The sequence below is a fragment of the Lynx rufus genome, unplaced genomic scaffold (genome assembly GCF_022079265.1).
Source record: "Lynx rufus isolate CCGP_SWC_20201006 ecotype Redwood Valley unplaced genomic scaffold, mLynRuf1.p SCAF_39, whole genome shotgun sequence".
In the NCBI taxonomy this organism is placed as follows: Eukaryota; Metazoa; Chordata; class Mammalia; order Carnivora; family Felidae; genus Lynx; species Lynx rufus.
The window spans coordinates 1,001,454-1,010,731 of record NW_025814855.1 but is presented as its reverse complement, the minus strand read 5'-3'; positions in this window follow the sequence as shown (position 1 = coordinate 1,010,731).

Below are 9,278 nucleotides of genomic sequence, written 5' to 3'. Positions count from 1 at the left end.
CTGTAAAGAATGCTGGTGTTATTTTGATAGGGAGTGCATTGAATATGTAGATTGCTTTGGGTAGTATCGACATTTTAACAATATTTGTTCTTCACATCCATGAGGATGGGATATTTTTCCATTTTTTTGTGTCTTCTTCAATTTCTTTCATAAGTTTCTGTAGTTTTCAGTATATAGATTTTTCACCTCTTTGGTTAGGTTCATTCCTAGGTATTTTGTGGTTTTTGGTGCAATTGTAAATGCGATCAATTCCTTGATTTCTTTTTCTGTTGCTTTATTACTGGTGTATAGGAGTGCAACTGATTTCTGTGCATTGACGGGATATCCTGTGACTTTGCTGAGTTCATGGATCAGTTCTAGGAGTTGTTTGGGATGAATGTTTTGGGTTTTCCATATAAAGTATCATGTTGTCTGCAAAGAGTCAAAGTTTGCCTTTCAACTTGACAATTTGGATGCCTTTTATTCCCTTGTGTTCTCTGATTGCTGAGGCTAGGACTTCCAATACTATGTTAAACAACAGTGGTGAGAGTGGACATCCCTGTCGTCTTCCTGAACTAGGAGGAAAGCTCTCAGTTTTTCCCCCTTGAGGCTGATATGAGCGGTGGGTCTTTCATATATGGCTTTTATCATCTTGAGCTACGATCCTTCTATGCCTACTTTCTTGAGGGTTTTTAACCAAAAACGATGCTGTATTTTGTCAAATGATTTCTCTCATCTATTGAGAGGATCTTGTGATTCTTTTCCTTTCTTTTATTGATGTGATGTATCACATTGATTATTTTATGGATATTGAACCAACCCTGCATCCTGGGTATAAATCCCACTTGGTCGTGGTGAATAATTCTTTTAATGTATTGTTGGATTCGGTTGGCTAGTATCTTGTTGAGGATTTTTACATCCATGTTCATCAGGGAAATTGGTCTGTAGTTCTCTTTTTCAGTGGGGTCTTTGTCTAGTTTTGGAATCAAGGTTAGGCTGGCCTCATAGAGTGAGTTTGGAAGTTTTCCTTCCATTTCTATTTTTTGGAACAGCTTCAAAACATAGGTGTTGGGGCGCCTGGGTGGCTCAGTCAGTTAAGCGTCTGACTTAGGCTCAGGTCATGATCTCACAGCTTGTGGTTTTGAGCCCCAAGTCGGGCTCTGTGCTGACAGCTCAGAGCCTGAGCCTGCTTCGGATTCTGTGTCTCCCTCTGTCTCTGCCTCTCCCCTGCTCACACTATCTCTCTCTCTCAAAAAATAAATAAACATAAAAAAAAAAACATAGGTGTTAAATCTTCTTTTTTTTTTTTTTTTTTTTTTTTTAAATTTTTTTTTTTTCTTTTCTCAACGTTTTTATTTTATTTTTATTTTTGGGACAGAGAGAGACAGAGCATGAACGGGGGAGGGGCAGAGAGAGAGGGAGACACAGAATCAGAAACAGGCTCCAGGCTCTGAGCCATCAGCCCAGAGCCTGACGCGGGGCTCGAACTCACGGACCGCGAGATCGTGACCTGGCTGAAGTCGGACGCTTAACCGACTGCGCCACCCAGGCGCCCCTGTTAAATCTTCTTTAAATGTCTGGCAGAATTCCCCCAGAAAGCCATCCAACCCTGGATTCTTGTTTTTTGGGAGATTTTTTCATTACTAATGTGATTTCTTTACTGGTTATGGGTCTGTTCAAATTTTCTATGTCTTATTGTCTCAGTTCTGGTAGTTTATATGTTTCTAGGAATTTGTCCATTTCTTCCAGATTGCCCAATTTATTGGCATGTAATTGCTCATAATATTCTCTTATTATTGTTTGTATTTCTGCAGTGTTGGTTGTGATCTCTCCACTTTCATTCTTGATTTTATTTATTTGGGTCCTTTCCTTCTTCTTTTTGATCAAACTGGCTAGGGGGGTCATCAATTTTGTTAATTCTTTCAAAGAACCAGCTCCTGGTTTCATTGATATGTCATACTGTTCTTGTTTTTGTTTGTTTGTTTGTTTGCTTGCTTGCTTGCTTATTTTCGATCACATTGATTTCTGCTCTAATCTTTATTATTTCCTGTCTTCTGCTGGTTTGGGTTTTATTTGCTGTTTTTTTTCCAGTTCTTTAAGATGTAAGGTTGGGTTGTGTATCTGAGATCTTTTTTCTTTGTTTAGGAAGGCCTGGATTGCTATATACTTCTGTCTTATGACTGCCTTTGCTGTGTCCCAGAGGTTTGGGGCTGTGGTTTTATCATTTTCATTAGCTTCCATGGACTTTTTAATTTCCTCTTTAACTCTTGGTTAGCCCATTCATTTTCTAATAGGATGTTCTTTAGTTTCCAAGTATTTGTTATCTTTGCAAAGTTTTTCTTCTGGTTAATTCTGAGTTTCATAGCATTGTGGTCTGAAAACGTGCATGGTATGATCTCATTCTTTTTGTACTTGTTGAGGGCCACTCACTCAATTGGTGTCCCACTATGTGATCAGTTCTGGAGAATGTTCCATATGCACTGGAGAAGAATGTGTATTCTGCTGCTTTAGGGTGAAATGTTCTGAATGTATCTATTAAGTCCATCCGGTCCTGTGTGTCATTCAAGGCCGTTGTTTCCTTGTCGATTTTCTGTTTAGATGATCTGTCTATTGCTGTAAGTGGGGTGTTGAAGTCCCCCACTATCATGATATTATTGTCAATGAGTTTCTGTATGTTTGTGACTAATTGATTTATATATTTGGGTGTTACACGTTTGGAGCATAAATGTTTACAGTTGTTAGATCTTTTTGGTGGATAGACCCCTTAAGTGTGATATAATGCCATTCTTCATCTCTTGTTACAGTCTATATTTTAACATCTAGATTGTCTGATATGTCTACTCCAGCTTTCTTTGATGACTATTAGCATGATAGATGGTCCTCCATCCCCTTACTTTCAATCTGAAGGTGTCTTTAGGTCTAAAATAGGTCTCTTGTAAACAGCATATAGCTGGGTCTTGTTTTCTTGTCCATTCTGTTATGCTGTGTCTTTTTATTATAATGTTTAGTCCATTAACACATATAGTGAGTACTGAAAGATAAGAATTTATTGCCATTATGATCCTTGTAGAGTTGGAGTTTCTGGTGGTGTTTCCTGGTCCTTTCTAGTCTTCGTTGCTTTTGGTCTTTTAATTTTTTTTATTTTCTCCCCTCTGAGAGTTCCCCTTAACATTTCTTGCAGGGCTGGTTTAGTGGTCATGAACTCCTTTAGTTTTTGTTTGGGAAAATTTTAATCTCTCCTATTTTGAATAACAGCCTTGCTGGATAAAGAATTCTTGACTGCATATTTTTCCAATTCAACACCTTTAATATATCCTGCCACTCCCTTTCTGGCCTGCCAAGTGTCTGTGGGTATGTCTGCTCTGAACCTGATCTGTCTTCCCTTGTAGTTTAAGGACTTTTTTTCCCCTTGCTGCTTTCATGATTCTTTCCTTGCCTGAGTATTTTGTGAATTTGACTATGATATGCCTTGTTGGTGGTTGGGTTTTGTTGAATCTAATGGGAGTTGTCTGTGCTTCCTGGATTTTGATGTCTGTGTCTTTCCCCAGGTTAGGAAAGTTTTCTGCTATGATTTGCTCACATAAACCTTCTACCCCTTTTTCTCTCTTTTCATCTTCTGGGACCCCTATGATTTGGATGTTATTCCTTTTTTAATGAGTCACCGAGTTCTCCAATTCTTATATTGTGCTCTTTTGCCTCTTTTTTCTGCTTCATTATTCTCCATAATTTTGTCCTCTATGTCACTGATTGACTGCCCTGCTTCATCGATCAAGCCGCCATGCCATTATAGTATTTTTAATTTTATCCTGAGTAGATTTTACTTCTCATATATCCACAGAGAGGGATTCTATGCTTTTTTTCCAACCCCAGCTAGTATTCTTATTATCATGATTCTAAATTCTGGTTCAGACACCTTGCATGTATCTGTTTTGATTAAGTCCCTGGCTGTGATTTCTTCCTGTTGTTTCTTTTGGGGTGAATTCCATCATTTCATCATTTTGTTTTTTAAATTTTTTTTTTCAACGTTTATTTATTTTTGGGACAGAGAGAGACAGAGCATGAACGGGGGAGGGGCAGAGAGAGAGGGAGACACAGAATTGGAAACAGGCTCCAGGCTCCGAGCCATCAGCCCAGAGCCTGACGCGGGGCTCGAACTCACGGACTGTGAGATCGTGACCTGGCTGAAGTCGGACGCTTAACCGACTGCGCCACCCAGGCGCCCCCATTTCATCATTTTGAAGGAAGATAAAGAATTTTTAAAAAATGAAAGTTAAAAACAAAACACACAAAAAAATCAAATAAAGGATACTAGCTCCCAGGTGTGTTTTGGTCTGGTTGTTGAAGGAAGCTTGATAGAGTAGAGAAAAAAGGGAAAGAAAAGAAAAGGGTGGAAAAGAGGAAAAAAAGGAAAAGGTTTGAAAAATTTTAAAAATGAATACAATAAAAACAATAAAATGTAATTATGAAACTAAAATAGAATTTAAAACATTTACAAACAAGTTTAAAAATATAGTAGGAAAAATTATGTCTTTTTTAAATAAAAACAGACGATGAAAATAAAATTTTTCTCTTTATGTATTCAAGAATAAGAAAAGGAAAAGAAAAAAATTGAATAGATGGACCAGTGAACAGACTGAAATACCATTGAAATTACATCGATTTCTCCTAGAAGTCAAACTGTGAAGTACTTTATAGTCCGTAAACTAAGCAGGTGGAGAGACTCGTGTTCTTGAAGAGCTCGGTTGGCCCAATTGGGTGGGGCTGAGTGTAACAGCTTCATTCTCCCCACTAGATGGCGCTGCTTAGCTGATTTTTGTGGCGGACGTAGGCGTGTGCGTGCGCGCACCCGCGCGCATGCCCGGGAGGGGCGAAAATGGCGTTACCCAGATTTCCAGTCTCTAGTTTCAGAAGTCTGTGCTTTCGCCTCCTGGCAATTAAGTACTCCTTTGTTTCCTGCATCCGTCCGCTGCCCGCTTTTACGTTGTTCGTGACCAAGCCATCAGGCTGCCAGGCGGTACTTCCCTCCTGAGTTTTATCTCAGATGCAGCTTTTTCCCGACCCCTCACTTCTGAGGGACTGTGGCTTTGACCCGCTCAAACCTTCTGGGGGAGCGTCTCACCGAGCAATGGCCAGTGCCGGCCACACCCAAGAACATTCGGGGGACGTGCCACTGCCAATGCCCAGAGACTGTGGCCTGGTGCCAGGCCGCCCCAGAAAAAGTTGCCGTGCTTGTGCAGCAGCAACGTTTCAGGGACTATGGGAACTTACAACACACACCTGGCACCAGGCTTCATTCACCCTTAACGGCCTTGTTGCAGCACCAGCAAATGTGGCTGTTCTCCCGGGTCTGCGGGCACCTTTGCCTGTGGGGAGTGCTTCCAGCAGGGGAAACGTCTCCCATGTGGCCTGAGGACCCTCCTGGATCTCACTCTGCTCCTGGGGATTCACCCTTCCCACCAGAACACCACCAGGTAACGAGCTGATGAGTTTCACTCTGCTCCCCTGTTTATAGCATCTTAATGGAATTTAAGTCCTCTCCTTTCTCCTTTTTTGCTTCAGTCCCTTGCAGTCCCTTTCTCCTTTCTCTCTCTTTTTTTTTTTTTCAGTCCACTCTTTCTCTTTCCGTCCACCTGCTTTTTAGGGGGGGGGAGTGCTTTTCCTGTACTCCCTCCCTGTCTCTGTCCTCTCTCCACAAAAATAGCTCCCTACCCTCCGCGGCTTCTCTCTCCCCCAGTTCACCTCTCCACACCACGTACCTGTTGAATTCAAGTTGTGCAAGTTGTGTTAATCCTCACATCAGTTTTGTAGGTGTGCAAGATGGTTTGGTGTGGATCTAGTTGCATTTCGGGGAGGAGAGATGCAAAAACAAGTTCCACACTGCTCCGCCATCTTGGCCCACTCGTGTTGCACTTTCATACTTGGTTAAGATTTAAACTATCATTTTAAAAATTAATACAGGGATGCCATGCTGGCTCAGTCAGTGGAGCATGTGACTCTTGATATCAGGGTTGTGAGTTCGAGCCCCATATTGGGTGTATAAATTACTTAAAATAAATGAAGAAAATGTTTAAAAAAATTTTAATGTATTTATTTTATTTATTTTTAATTTATCTACTAATATACATCCGAGTTAGCATATAGTACAGCAATGATTTCAGGAGTAGATTCCTTAATGCCCCTTACCCACTTAGCCCATTCCCCCTCCCGCAACCCCTCCAGTAACCCTCTGTTTGTTCTCTATATTTAAGACTCTCTTATGTTTTGTCCCCCTCCCTGTTTTTATATTATTTTTGCTTCGCTTCCCTTATGTTCACCTGTTTTGTATCTTAAACTCCTCATGTGAATGAAATCATATGATATTAGTCTTTCTCTGACTAATTTAGCTTAGCATAATACCTCCACCTCCATCCACGTGGTTGCAAATGGCAAGATTTCATCCTTTTTGATTGCTGAGTAATACTCCATTGTATATATATACTACATCTTCTTTATTCACTCACCTGTCGATGGATATATGGGTTCTTTCCATACTTTGGCTATTGTTGATAATGCTGCTATAAACATGGGGGTGTATGTGCCCCTTTGAAACAGCACACTTGTATCCTGTGGATAAATATCTAGTAGTGCAATTGCTGGGTTGTAGGATAGTTCTATTTTTAATTTTTTGAGGAACCTCCATACTGTTTTGCAGAGTGGCTGCACCTGTTTGCATTCTCACCAGCAGTGCAAATGAGATCCTTTTTCTCCGCATCCTCACCAACATCTGTTGTTGCCTGAGTTGTTAATGTTAGCCATTCTTACAGGTGTAAGGTGGTATCTCATTGTGGTTTTGATTTGTATTTCCTGGATGATGAGTGATGTTGAGCATTTTTCATGTGTCTGTTGACTATCTGGATGTCTTCTTTGGAGAAGTGTCTATTCATGTCTTTTGCCCATTTATTCACTGGATTATTTGTTTTTTGGGTGTTGAGTTTGATAAGTTCTTTATAGATTTTAACCCTTTATCTGATATGTCATTTGCAAGTATCTTCTCCCACTCTGTCTGTTGCCCTTTAGTTGTGCTGATTGTTTTCTTTGCTGTGCAGAAAATTTTATCTTGATGAGGTCCCAATAGTTGATTTTTGCTTTTGTTTCCCTTGCCTCCAGAGATGTGTTGAGTAAGAAATTGCTGTGGCCATGATCAAAGAGGTTGTTGCCTGTTTTCTCCTCTAGGATTTTGATGGCTTCCTGTCTTATGTTTAGGTCTTTCATTGATTTTGAGGGGTGTGTGTGTGTGTGGTATAAGAAAACGGTCCGTGTTCATTTTTCTGCATGTCACTGTCCAGTTTTCCCAGCACCATTTGCTGAAGAGACTGTCTTTATTCTATTGGATATTCTTTCGTGCTTTGTCAAAGATGAGTTGGCCATCCAATTGCGGGTCCAATTCTGGGTTCTCTATTCTGTTCCGTTGATCTGTCTTTTTTTGTGCCTGTACCATACTGTCTTGATGATCATAGCTTTGTACTACAGCTTGAAGTTCCAGATTGTGATGCCTCCTGCTTTGGTTTTCTTTTTCAAGATTACTTTGGCTATTTGGGGTCTTTTGTAATTCCATACAAATTTTAGGATTGTTCCTTTTAGCTCTGTGAAGAATGCTGGTGTTATTTTGATAGGGATTGCTAAAAAATTGTTTTAATTAATCCGGGGCTCAGATGCCACCAATTATAAAAGAGACCATTATTTTATAGGAAACTCAGAAAGAAAATTGCTGTGATGAGGTGTCTTCATGATAGTTTTACTAATGCAGAAATCAGCTACAGTCTAACGTTACTTTCAGATTGCTTACTTTTTTAAGGACTTGACAATTTCTCCCTTTGTCATGTGTCTCACATGGAGCAAAGGACTGAGTCAAAACTCAGCCACAAGTGCAAGATGCTATTTGGTATATGATGCAGCCCAATTTCTGAGTTGTTAGACTATGTGTGTGTCCTAAGATCATTGCAATGTATGTCAACCCCTGGAAAGACTGGGGCCCCTGGTCAGTCAAATGTATTGCACCATTGAATTACCTAGAAGTCCCTGTTCACAGTAGAGGCTTAGCCTTACATAATGGGTGAATGGACATATGCATGTGTTGCAGAGAATCCAAACCACCGGACCTCATGAGAAATGTAGAGAAATTACCTTTTGCCCCAGCAGGGAACAGCCAGGGTTGTTGTTCCTGATGAGCACAAAGAGGCTAACCATGTGGAGGAACATGTTTCCTTAAGTGCAGTGGTGTTTATCAACCAAACTTTGGGTTATCAAATAGCCCCTTATAAACTACCAAGATGGAAGAAAGGGGGAAGGTGACAGAGATGCACGCCAGCATCCAGATGGTTTGGTTGGCTGTGGTGTCAGGGGAGTGTCAGGTGGCATGAATACTTTATTCTTGCCTCTTGTGCCCATAGTGGGGCTCGCCATGGAGCCACTAGCCCAGGCCATGAGACCCAAAGACACAACATCAATGAAGCAGAGCATGAACACATAATGTATTTTTATATAATAAGGAAAGAACCATTTTCCCTGTCGAAGGAGGGAACCAAAGTGTTTCACCCTAAAACAAGCCACTTTGGCATATTGAATTTTTTAAAATTCTTCTAACGTTTTCTTTATCTTTGAGGGAAGAGACAAAGTGTGAGTGGGGGAGGGGCAGAGAGAGAGAGGGAGACACAGAATCCGAAGCAGGTTGTCAGCACAGAGCCTGAAGCGGGGCTCAGACCCATGAACCATGAGATCATGACATGAGCTGAAGTCTGACACTTAACCGACCAAGCCACCCAGGCGCCCTGGTATATTGATTATTTTTCATTCAAAGCACTTAAGAAACAATGGGCACAAGGACACTGACTCTTCTGTTAATTCCCTGAAAGAAGGTAAAACTCCCACGCAGAAGGTGCCCTCTCTGGACCAGGAAGAAAGAAGACATTCTCATCGACCCAGAGAAGGCACCAGAACACCTACCCACAAGACTTCACTACATTAGTCTCCTCCCATGTTTCCTTTCTCACAAATGCCAGCCCTGGAACCCTAAGACTGCTCCTTTTTCTCTCATCATTTCACTACAGCATTTTCATTCTTTGTTGATGCTATAGAAGCTGGAATTTGAGCTGCCATTTTGAGTTACTTCTGGTTTAGATTTCCTCTGGCAATGTGCTCTGAATGCTGTAATAAATTTACCTGTCTCCCTCTCCCCCTCTCCCCACTCCCCACCCTGTCTGTCTCCCACTTCCTCTCCCTCTCTCTCCCTCTCCCTTCCTCCCTCAGATCTGTTCCATGGA